Here is a 12,457-nt window from a genome sequence, read left to right as displayed (position 1 = left end):
TTGCGCTCTATGAGACAAGCTAATGCAGCGTTCTTGAAGAAATTGGGGTGGCTTGTTCTAACTGAACCCCAATCATTGTGGTCGAGGGTATTGCAAAACAAGTATTGTGAAGGGAGGTGTGATGTCGACATGTTTAATGAAAAGTCGAACTCTTCTTTTGTTTGGAAAGGGATTATGCAGAATATCGGTCTTGAAAAAAGAGGTTAGTTCAGCTATTGGTAATGGAAAACAAGTCTCCTTCTGGAAACATAGGTGCGCAATGTCTACTCCTCTAATTGATGTTGCAGATCCTTTACCCCCTGCTCATATTCAAGATGCTAAAGTCAGTAAGTTTTGGGACCCTAATGTTGGGTGGAGGCTTGACTTGTTTGTTGACTTCCTCCCAAATGATGCTCTGGAGAAAATTGCATCGATTGAAGTCAGTGAGGATGAGAATGTGGTGGCTGCTGTGTTTTGGAATGGTGAAGCATCAGGTGGTTTTTCCCTGGGATCAGCAATCAATATTATGCGCAATATAACCCCCTTAAGTGATGAAGCGAAGAAAGGGTGGAAGATAATTTGGCGAGCTCTAGTTCCTCAAAGAATTAGAATATTTTTATGGTTAGTTCTTCAAGATCGCATTATGTCTAATGTTAATCGTTTTGTGCGAAAGCTAACTACTGACCCCAGGTGTAAGGTGTGTGGGATGGCTAAAGAAAACACCAGTCATATCCTTCGTGAATGCCCTGTATCTACTGGCCCTACTGCTATTTGGCTTAAATTGGGAATGAATCAGACTAGCTTGTATGCTGATGGTTCGTGTGCTGAGTGGATTTTGTTCAATCTGGAAAACTCTAAAACTAAAGTTGAAGAACAAAAATCAATCACTTTTGTTGTAACGTTATGGTGGCTTTGGAGGTGGAGGAACGAGAGAGTCTTTGCAAGGGATACTAATATTCCAATTGATCAGATTGTGTTTATTCATACTCGTGCTAGTGATATAAAGAGAGCGATTGAAAAACCAATGGGTTTTGAGTCTTCCAGAGCTACTAGGCGCAAAGAGGTTTTTATTAGGTGGAAATTTCCTCCTATTGGATGGTTAACCTTAACACCAATGGTGCATCGAAGGGTAACCCCGGGAAATAGTAGGGGCAGGTGGGATTATTCGAGGCTGTGATGGTGAAATTTTTGAATTTTTTGCTTCTAATTGTGGTGTATGCTCGAATACAAAGGCTGAACTCTATGGGGTACTCCGTGGTCTTGCAATTGCTTGGAACGCAGGTCATAGGAAATTGGTGGTTTCTGTGGATTCTGAGGTGATAGTGCGCTTTTTAGTAGAGGAGTTCCCTCCACACTTCTCGTCAAGGTGGGATGTGACTATTAGACATTGTTATAGGGAAGCAAACCAAGTGGCGGATTGGCCAGCTAACTATGGCGTTCACTCTTATCAAATGTTAGTGATGTTTGAGGCGATCCCGGGGGGGTCTTCGACCTGTTTTATTGGAGGACTTTAGTGGTGTTGCTCGTGCGAGGCTGGTGCCGATGGATCGTTCCGCCCATGCTTAGTGTCGAGCTTATTCCTGTCTTTTAGCTTTTCTTTTTTCTATTTTTGCTTGTTTGTTTCTAGTTTTGTTTTTCTATTTATTGTTGCTGGTTTGTTTCTCTTGGGGCTTGCCCCTTTTTTTCACAAAAAAAAAGTGAAAATATTTTGCTAACAATACATTCTCGCACTTAAAAGTGATACTAGCAATGATGTGGCAAAAGTAGGTACACAAAATTCTTATCATTGTATTGGTTTAAAATAAAATTCAGTGCATTTGTTATATCAAAAAAATTCATTATATTATTGCCTAAGATAAATTATGTGCTAATAAAAGTGTGTCGACTAAATAGATATGTCCTGTTAAAAAAAATTAAAAAAAATAACTAAACTAAATAGATACGATGAGTACTAAATTGGATCAATGTCTAAGTTATAGTATAGCTTAGGTATATAATTAGAATTCTCTATCTTTTATATATTTTATGTAATTATCGTAGAACTAACTTAAGGTTGTAAGTAAAAGAGGTTATTGAAGGGGGACTAACAACCTTGGCGTCTTTGTTGAACACAAGTATAAAATTCAAGTTATTTTATATTTATACTACGTATTAAAAATAAATAAATAAATAAATAAAAACTATAGCTCTTTCTTTTGTGTAAGTTGTTGTATAACTATTAACCTAAAGGTTGTAATTTAATTAATTATAACATTTTGTTAAATCTGTGCGTTGCGGGGATCTAAGCTGGTGATAATAAAATCCAAGTCTTATATGGAAAAATCACAACCTAGCCTAATCAATAAAAGGTTTATCTCAAAGAAGTACTATACGTATGTATATCACAAGATTAAAAAGATGTTTCATCCCAAAATCATATGATAATAGTAGGAGCTGTAGCTCCTTTGAGTTAATTACTCCCTTCGTGTTTTTTTAAGTGTTACGGTTTGACCGGCACATAATTTTAGGCAATTTAATTGACTTAAATAAAATAAGAGGTAAGTGGGGTAGTTGGAGTATTAAAAAATTGTAAAAGAAAGATAGTGGGGTTAATAGTTTATTGAAAAGCTAAGTAATGAATGTTAGAGGAGAGATATAATATAAAAAAAAAAAAAAAAAAAAAGTAGTAGTGAGTTTGGATGGGGACCATGAGAGGAAAGAGATATAATATTTTAATGTAGTTTTTTGCCAAAAAAGGAAATGTAACACTTATTAAAACACAGCCGGATTTGATAAGTGTAACATTTAAAAAAACACGGAGGGAGTATAAAGGGTTGATTTTTTTTCTCTTCTTTTATTGATGAGGTAAAAGCTATGCTTTAACAAATTCACTTCAATCTCACCAAGAAAGCAACCCCAGACTAAAGATCATAAAAACCGTTTTTGTAAAGAAAAAAAAGTAGAATATATACTACCTCCGTTACAGGTTATGTGCAACGATTTGACATAAAGCAGAGAGGGAAAATGTCTAATGGTTGCACATAACCTGTAACGGAGGTAGTATGTGCAAAACACAAATTTTGTATGTGGCTGGCTACATGGTGTGGCAAGGGTTACTTGTAGCCTTATAGGGTGTTACTGGTTATGTCAGGGGTTTCTTGTAGTTATTACTTGTATTCTGGGGTTACTTGTATGAGTGTTACTGGTTTTGGTCAGGGCCTCAGGGGTCACTTGTATGGTGTTACTGGTTTGGTATGAGGTTTATGGTGTTACTGGTTTGGTATGACGTTTTGGTCTGGGGTTACTTGTATGGTGTTACCGGTTTGGTATGAGGTTTTTGGTCTGAGGTTACTCATAATACAAGTAACACCTACAAGTAACCCCAGAATACAAGTAACCTCATAATACAAGTAACCCCTACCGCACCATGTGGCTTGCCGCACTGAAAAAGCTCTGGTGCAAAAAAGTTAGGATGTAGTTCTCAAAAAACTACATATGAGCTTAATAACATAATTAAAATAAAACGTTAACGAACGGTTGATATCTTAATATACTCCGTAATTAAACAAGGGTGACTTGACGTAGCAAACCCGAAAACCTTTATGGCAATCCAATTAATTAACCTTAACCCTTCAATTTTTTTAAAAAAAAAAAATAGAGGAAACATACTATATAACAACATAGTGCAATTGTGCAAACAACGTTTCAACTTGAAGACACTAACCCAATGTCATAGGAGACAAATCTATGAGGAACAACAACCAAATTTCATATCAGACTACATTAATACTAACGAGTGTTTGCAAGTCCTTAACAAATCTGTCCAAGTAACCACTCATTAATCCAGGTTGAGCTAATGTTTGCCTCCAAATTTCATGATTTTTCTTAATTAAACCACTAATCTCACTACTATCATCCATCACAGATTTAATTGCTTTACACAAACTCTCCCTTGACACCCACATTCCATCCTCTCCTCGGTCTACTTCCACACCCACTTTCAACTCCGTCGTAAATATTTTTGTAAATAAAAATTGTTCGTGTAATTGCGGCATTAACACTATCTGATTTTTACTCATCATACACTCCCATATACTCCCTGATCCACAATGGCTCACAAAGCATCCGACCGATGGGTGTGCTAGTATTTGTGGTTGTTGCACCCACTCGGCCGTCACCACCCCTCGATTACCAATCCTTTTCGCAAACCCCTCGGGGAATGCCTCCTCCACGGTTGCATAACCCGTGGGGGGCTTAAACGCGACTAAAAAGGGTAAATTTGTCATTTCAAACCCGAGTAGGAGCTCTTGAAATTGGGCCACATCGAGTATAACTTGACTCCCAAAAACACAAAACACCACTGACCCTGGTTTGAATTGGCTTAGCCAATCTACCCAATGGGCCTCTAGAATTGTTTCATTGGGCCTATTGGGCTCAGGAAGGTCTAGGCCCGAGAGGAGGATTGGCTTGTTGAACTGCTTAGATAAGTAGTCACAATACTTGCCTTCTATCTCTCGGCAGGTTTTGATAGCGATTGCGTCGCTACACCTAAGCGAGGTGGTGATCCGCTCGTAGAAGGTCACTCCCTCGCCAAATGGTACATGCAACGAACGAATCATCGTCTTTGGGTCTATAATGACTGTGGACGAAGGGTAGCCTGGTGGTGCATTTGCAACACAGGCATCCTCCTCGACCACGGCCTTGTCCTTTGGTGGGTCCCGAGATGGGACCATAGTGAAGGCCATGGCCACGGCGGAAACTATAGAGTAAGCCACACACTTGGCTTGGGACCCAGAGGCAGATACTGCCTCAGGGACCCAGTAGGTAAAGTCGTAAATGACGAGGTTAGGTTGAAGTTTAACAAGGATAGACTCAAACTCAACCCGAGTAAGGTCTAAAGCGGTGGCGAGGTGGGTTTGGAGGTGGAAGGGAATATCCGAGGCGGTTTCCGTGCCCGGAGGGAGTGGATGAACTTGGGGAATGGTGATTGTATGTAAGGTTATAAAAGATGGATGCAAGTTTTTGGATTGTAACAATTCTTTGGCTTTGTTTGGGAGCAAAAGCGTGACAATGTGGCCTCTTTCGGCAAATTTGTTAGCAAGATGAAGATATGGAATAAAATGACCCATTGCTAACCATGGATGCATCAATACTTTCAACAGTTTTTCTTTCATTTTATTTCCTTTATAATCGGATGATGAATTTGTATTGTGGCATGCATGGCTTATATAGTAGTCGATGACAAAGTTATGATTCTTATGAATATTATTACAGTAATATCTTAACACACGTAACAAGTTTTTCATGCAAATTCTTACAAGTGGTGCATCGCATTATTGATTACATACGTTGTTGGGTGTGATAGTTTCAAATAAGGATATTAACAATGCATACAAATATTTTGTATACTTTTTTTAAGGAAAATTTGACAATTACCACCTTTTATTATGTCCATTTTAGCAATTACTACCTTCTATTTTATTTTTTTGAAAATTACCACCTTTTATTTTCAAAAACATCAAAAGTTACCACCTTCTTACCTCCTAACTACCACATGACGTCATTCTGGGCCCACTCTTTCTCTTCCCTCCCTATTTCACTCCCATTTCTCATTGCTAACTCGATTCTCATCTCCCCTTTCACTTTTTTACCCCCAAAAAATCAGAAACACTTCAATTCACTCCTCCAAATCAAAATTAACGAACATTTATTGGTGGTTTGGGTGAAAAAAAAATGAAAGGGGAGATGAGAATCGAGTTAGGAATGAGAAATGGGATAGGGAGAGAAGGTAAAGGGTAGGCCCAAGATGACGTCATGTAGTAGTTAGGACTTAGGAGGCAAGAATGTGGTAACTTTTGATATTTTTGAAAAGAGAAGGTGGTAATTTTCAAAAAAAAAAAAAGTAATAATTGCTAAAATGGACATAATAGAAGGTGTCAAAATTTCCTTCTTTTAATTGTTTTTTTTTTTTTTTTTTTGTCTTATTTAGGCCATGTCAATACGGAACGAACTTTGAATAATAATAGTAGTATAAGTTATAAAGAGTTGACCTTTGAAAAGTATACATTAGTCATTTAGTTAATTAAGATGATTTTAACAATTATATATATCCAAATGACCATATATGTTTAATTAAATTTAATGTACAAAGGACAAATTAACATTGATCAAATTAGTGCATTTAAATAAATTTTTTTAAAAAAAATAAATAAAGAATACAATCCTTGTAAGAAAATAGAACTACGAAGTCATTAAATTCGGTGCCTTAATCATCTGTCCACTGCAGACTACAAATGTACATAGTCTTCTACAGTGCATGCATGCATGCAATGCATGGTATGAAGTATGAACTATCCAACAACAAAATAACTTTTCATTTTTTAGGAACAAATAAAATGATATGTTAATAACTTTATAGTTGTAGCTAGACCTGGCAACCGAGTCATTCGGGTCGGGTATGGATCGGGTCAAGTTCGGGTCAAAAGATTATCGGGTCAAGTTCAGGTCGGATCGGGTCATTTCGGGTTTCGGGTTGATTTCGGGTCGACTAATAATCGGGTCAGGTCGGGTATCGGGTCAACACTTTGAGTCGAGTCCAGGTCGGGTCAAGTTTGGGTCGGGTCAGTTCGGGTTGGGTCAATTTTCGGGTCGGGTCAGTTCGAGTCGAGTCAATTTTCGGGCCCAATTTTCGGGTTAACTTCGAGTGATGCATTGGGTTATACATTACAAATAAATAAATAAAAATTTAAGTCAATTTGATTGCGGTTTTTTTCTATTTCGGTTTGCTAAGGTCAAGACTTTAGCTTAAATAGATTATGGTCATTTCAGGTATAAGATAATTTTGGTTCGGGTCACTTTGGGTTTCGAGTCTATTTGAGTCAATTAATTCAAGTTAAAGGTCGGATCAACTTCGGGTCGGGTGAAATTCGGGTCTCGGGTCAACTTCGGGTCGGGTTATCTCGGATCGGGTCGATTCGGGTCGGGTCATTTCGGGTTTCGGGTCAAGGTCGGGTCAGATTAGACCTGGCAAACAGGTCATTCGGGTCGGGTCAATTCAGGTCGGGTCAAGTTCAGGTCAGCAAATGTTCGGGTCGGGTTCGGGTCGAGTCGGGTCGACTCGGGTTTCGGGTCAAATTCAGGTCAGCACTTCGGGTCAAGTTCGGGTCAGGTCAAGTTCGGGTCGGGTTAAGTTCGGGTCGAGTCTTTTCGGGTCGGGTCAATATTTAAGATCAATTTTCGGGTCAATTTCGAGTCGGGTCAATTTCGGTCGAGTCAACTGGGTCGGGTCTATTTGGGTCGAGTTTGTGTTGGGTCACCAAAATAAATTCACTTAAAAAAAATAGTTGGAAAATAAAGTAAAATCGTTAAAAAAAAAAAAATCGTGAGTACCTATTACTTAGAAAATAAAGAAGCGTTAAAACAAGTAATTAACCATTTCATCCTATTCTCTTAAAATTCAGGTCAATTCGGGTCGGGTTGATTCGGGTCAATCAATTCGGGTTAAAATTGAGTCGGGTCACTTCGGGTTTCGGGTCGGGTCAAGTTCGGGTTTCGGGTCAGGTCATTCGAGTCGGGTCACTTCGGGTCATCGGGTCATGTTCGGGTCAACTCCATTTAATTTCGGGTCGGGTTAGTTCAGGTTGGGTCGGGTTAGTTCGAGTTCAGGTCATTTTCGGGTCAATAATTTCGGGTCAACTTCAGGTTACGGGTCGGGTTATTTGGGTCGGGTCAATCGGGTCGGGTCAGGATTGCCAGGTCTAGGTCAGATCCACTTCGGGTCGGGTATGGGTCGGGTCGGGTTGATTCGGGTTTTAGGTCAATTTCGGGTCAATTTTAGATCATGGGTCGAGTCATTCGGGTCGAGTCATCGGGTCTGGGTCAAAATTGCCAGGTCTAGTTATAGCTGGCCAGGCATTTATTCAAATTTCTTTGGAAAATACTCGCTCGGTCACTCCATTTTGAGCAAAATATATAAAAACAATTTGATAACGACACACTCTACCATTTGATGAGCTACTATACGTCTATATCAGTGTATCGCGGCTTTCACGGGTGCTAATTGAATGAACCAAGCTTGAAATATGGTCAACTTGGTTCGTGTTCATTTAAGTTTGTTCGCTCGAAACTTTACGAATCGAGATTTGACCGAGCTGGAATCAAACTGTACACTAACTTGTTATTGACTGTTTACTACTTAGATACTCCCTCCGTCCCCCAAATGATAATCCCTTGTGAGCAAATTTTAGTTCCAAAATTTTCACCCCATTTGCTTTTACCAACAACTATTAATATTAATTTTTTACCAAAATACAATTCCCTCTAATTTGCAACAATATTTGTGCAAATTTAACTTTTCCATGTAAATTTTGTTTTTTAATGTACTTTTATTACTTTCTCTCTTTACAATTTTACATACCTAATGTAAAATTATCTTTTCAATGTAATTTTACTACTTTTATTTAAGTTTCTTAATTCCTGTGAAAAGTACCCATAAGGAACTATCAAAACGGGACGGAGGGAGTAATATTTTTCATACTCCCTCCGTGTTTTTTTAAGTGTTACAGTTTGACCGGCACATAGTTTTTAGGCAATTTAATTGACTTAAATAAAATAAGAGGCAAGTGGGGTTGTTGGAATATTAAAAAATTGTATGTAAAAGAAAGATAGTGAGGTTAATAGTTTATTGAAAAGTAATGAATGTGAGAGGAAAGATTTAATAAAAAGAGTAGTAGTGAGTTTGGGTGGGGACCATGAGAGAAGAAAGATATAATATTTTAATGTAGCTTTTTGCCAAAAAAGAAAGTGTAACACTTAAAAAAACACGGTCCGAAATGGGAAAAGTAACACTTAAAAAAATACGGAGGGAGTATGAAAAAAAATATATATTAGGCTTATATCCACGAACTTTTCGAGCCGAGCTTGACATAATTTAACTCGGCTTGTTAAGGTCTTGAACCTAACTCAAACCTAATCCACCCCACCACGAATCAAGCTTTGATAGAACCGAGCTCGAGCTGTTCACGAACAGGTCAAACTCATTATGTATCACCCCTAAGTGCATCATATATATGCTCGATGTGGATTGTGGAACAAACAAAAACATATGCAATTAATGTTGTGCGTAATACTTTAAAGCATTTATGGAGTATATTTGTATTTTTCATACAAGCTGAGATATTAATTTAGATTACTGAAAAATAGTGCAGCAAGCACATAATGAGTCTGGAATGATATTCCCCCTTGCTAGAGTCACCTTATGTGGTAATCTATAAAGGAGGCAAGCCAAATGAAAAATCAAAGTTACTACTATAGTTTCTTCAAATTGCAACTAAAGCTAAAAGTAAAACTAGAAAAGATGAAAGCATCACACTTTTTGGTCACCTAATACAATAGTGATAAACCAAAAGATTCTCCAAGACCTTAACCATCATAGTTTTTTTGGTCCAATATTTGCGGGTCACTCACTTAAGTGTTAAGGAGAGGGTAAGAAAATTCCTACCCCAACCTCACTTGGTATGATTTAAACCCCAAATCTATAAAATATGAGATAAGAGTCTTATCAAGTGAGCCAAATTATATTGATTATTGGTCGTCAATAATTGTTCACCTCAATAATTGTCTTGGTACCATCAGTCATCAGATTGAGATAATATCTTTGTATATTCTTCACGTGAAAGTGAAAGCTACTCCCTCCACTAGTCCACTCTATATGAGACATAATTTTAAATATTAATCTCTCTAAAATATCAGTACACTAATGTTGACCCAAGTAACACTCCATATTATCTTCTCAATTAATGCTTGTATTATTTTTTTTAGCATATCTTTTGAATAAATTGTTAGGAAGATTATTACTGTAATCTTCTACTTATGTAAGATTTCTTTGCATTCTCTAAGATACGAGTATTATATTATTATCCTTTGTTAGCTATTGTATATTCTCAGCAATTTTCATGTATTATGTAAAGCTATGTAATTCTATTAATCAATAAGAACATTGTTCAGCTTCACAAAAATACAAAATCAAGTAATATAGTAGTTGTACTTGTTTATACTTTATAGCACAAATTGAAGTATTACTCTGTTCTTTATAATGTAACATATATAAGAATAATAATAATTTATAATTAAGCAAAAACATGGCTATTCTAGCTTGTTTATTTATTTATTTATTTATTTAAATTTTTTTAACCAAATAAGACACAATAACAATACAAATTATAAGCGGGAATAAGAATATGAACCTTAAATAAGGTAAGAACAGACTTTATTGATTCATAATAATCATAAACATTAAACATGTAATTGCAAAAGAACAACTAATTAAAGGTCAACCAACAAGACCTTGCAATTCCTTTATAAATTTGTCAATGTAACCACTCATAAAATTTGGATCACCTAATTTTTGCCTCCATAATATATGATTTTTCTTGATTAACCCACCAATTTCACTACCCTGATCCATCACACATTTAATTGCGTTACAAAAACTCTCTTTTGAAACCCATGATCCATCCTCTGCTTTTTCAACTTCCACAGCCACTTTCAATTCCTCAACCATTATCTTAGTGTTTAAGGCTTGATCTTCAAGTTGTGGTATTAATACTATCTGATTTTCACTCATCAAAGACTCCCACATACTCCCGAACCCACAATGACTCACAAAGCACCCGATCGACGCGTGATTTAGTATTAGTCGTTGTTGAACCCATTCTCCCGTGACCACCCCTCGTTCCTTAGTCCTCGCGACGAATCCCTCTGGGAACGCTTCCTCCACGGTAGCACAACCCGTGGGGGGCTTGACGGCTACTAAAAAGGGTAAATTTGTCATTTCCAACCCGAGGAGGAGTTCTTGGAATTGTGCCACCTCAAGGACAAATTGACTTCCAAAGGAACAGTATACCACTGAGTTAGGGCGAAATTGGTTGAGCCATTTTGCCCAATGACCCTCCAACTCTCCCTCTATCTCGAGGTCCGGGAGGACCGGACCCGAGAAGAGGACAGGCTTGTTATCATACTGGCTGGATAAGTAATCACAATACTTCCCTTCGGTCTCTTGGCAAGTACGGATAGCAATGACATGACAACGTTTTAACGCGGTGGTGATTCGATCATACAAAGTGACCCCTTCACCTAAAGGCATGTACAAGCCTAGCATCCTCCTCGGCTCCAAGACAACCTTAGTTGAAGGGTAACCGTGAGGTACATTGACAACACAATCGTCTTCCACAACTGCGGCCCTGTCCTTGGGTGGGTCCCTAGACGGGACCATACCAAAGGCCAAGGACGCAGAGGAAACCACAACATAGACCAGATATTTGGTCCCGGGGGATACAACCTCTGTCTCCCGGGCCCAATGTGCAAAGTCATAAAAGACAAGGTCGGGTTGTAGGGTTGAGACAATTGACTCAAACTGAGGACGAGTGAGGTCAAAAGCGGTGGCGAGGTGGGTGTGGAGGTGGAAGGGGACATCGGAGGCGGTTTCGGCCCCCGAAGGAAGGGGATCAACATGAGGAATGGTGATTGTGTGGAAGGTTAAAAGGGATGGATGATGGTGGTTCAAGGATTGTAGTTGTAGTTTAGCCTTGTTAGGGAGCAAGAGAGTGACTTTGTGGCCTTTTTCAGTGAGTTTGATTGCTAAGTGAAAATATGGAGTTATATGTCCCATGGCTAGCCATGGATACATCAATATATTTAGCTGTTTTTCCTCCATCTTTTTTTTTTTTCTTTAATTTGGAGTTTACAAACTATGGGATATATTTTTAATATGAAGACAAATATAGTATATTTATATAAGAATGAACGGTTTGAATTTTGAAAGTCCTATCTACTAATTTAAATAATTAGTGGCAGTTGCATTATCATCATTGAAGGCCCAGCTAGTATGTATTATGTGGAAAAACAAATTATATGAACAGTATTATTCAATTTTTATTGTAAAAAATCTGTGTGAGACAATGTCTTGGCAATGTTCATATTTTATTATTTTTGCTATATCTTATGGGGTTTGAATAGTTTCTACACATTATTTGAGTACTTTATCCGTCCCTTAATTAGATGCCTACTTTTAAATTTACACGGAAATTAAGAAATTTGGAGTATTCTTAAAACCCATAATTGGAAAGTACAAAGAGAGTTAAAAGACATTTATTGTTGTCTTTGAATAAAACAAAAACAGAATGAAATTAAATGCTTGCACATGTCAGCAATTCTTTTTTTAAAAAAAGGACCAATCACATGAGTTTATGAAAAATAAAAGGACCAATCAAATTCATTTAATATGCTGCACATGGATTGCAATTGTTCAAATGGGGGAATAAAATATTTCTATGCAACCATTAAATGCCAAAAACAAAAGCAAATAAAGTAGTGCCACATCACACTGATTTAGGGACATTTTGGGGAACAAATTTGGAGAATAAGGATAATTTGGTAAAAAATCACTTATTAAAAAAGGAAATACATCTAATTTTGAAACCCTTAAAAAGGAAACTAAGCA

At 37.5% G+C, this 12,457-nt stretch overlaps 2 pseudogenes; both read right to left on the bottom strand.

Moving 5' to 3' along the window:
* Positions 1-3,731: 3,731 nt before the first annotated feature.
* On the bottom strand, positions 3,732-5,132 carry LOC145600695 (UDP-glucosyl transferase 79T1 pseudogene; annotated as a pseudogene).
* A 5,076-nt stretch (positions 5,133-10,208) lies between these two features.
* On the bottom strand, positions 10,209-11,701 carry LOC145601409 (UDP-glucosyl transferase 79T1 pseudogene; annotated as a pseudogene).
* Positions 11,702-12,457: the final 756 nt, after the last annotated feature.

The sequence above is a fragment of the Chenopodium album genome, chromosome 21 (assembly GCF_948465745.1).
Source record: "Chenopodium album chromosome 21, dcCheAlbu1.1, whole genome shotgun sequence".
Taxonomy (NCBI): domain Eukaryota; kingdom Viridiplantae; phylum Streptophyta; class Magnoliopsida; order Caryophyllales; family Amaranthaceae; genus Chenopodium; species Chenopodium album.
Note: the sequence above shows the minus strand (reverse complement) of the source record. Positions and strands in the feature narration are given on the sequence as shown.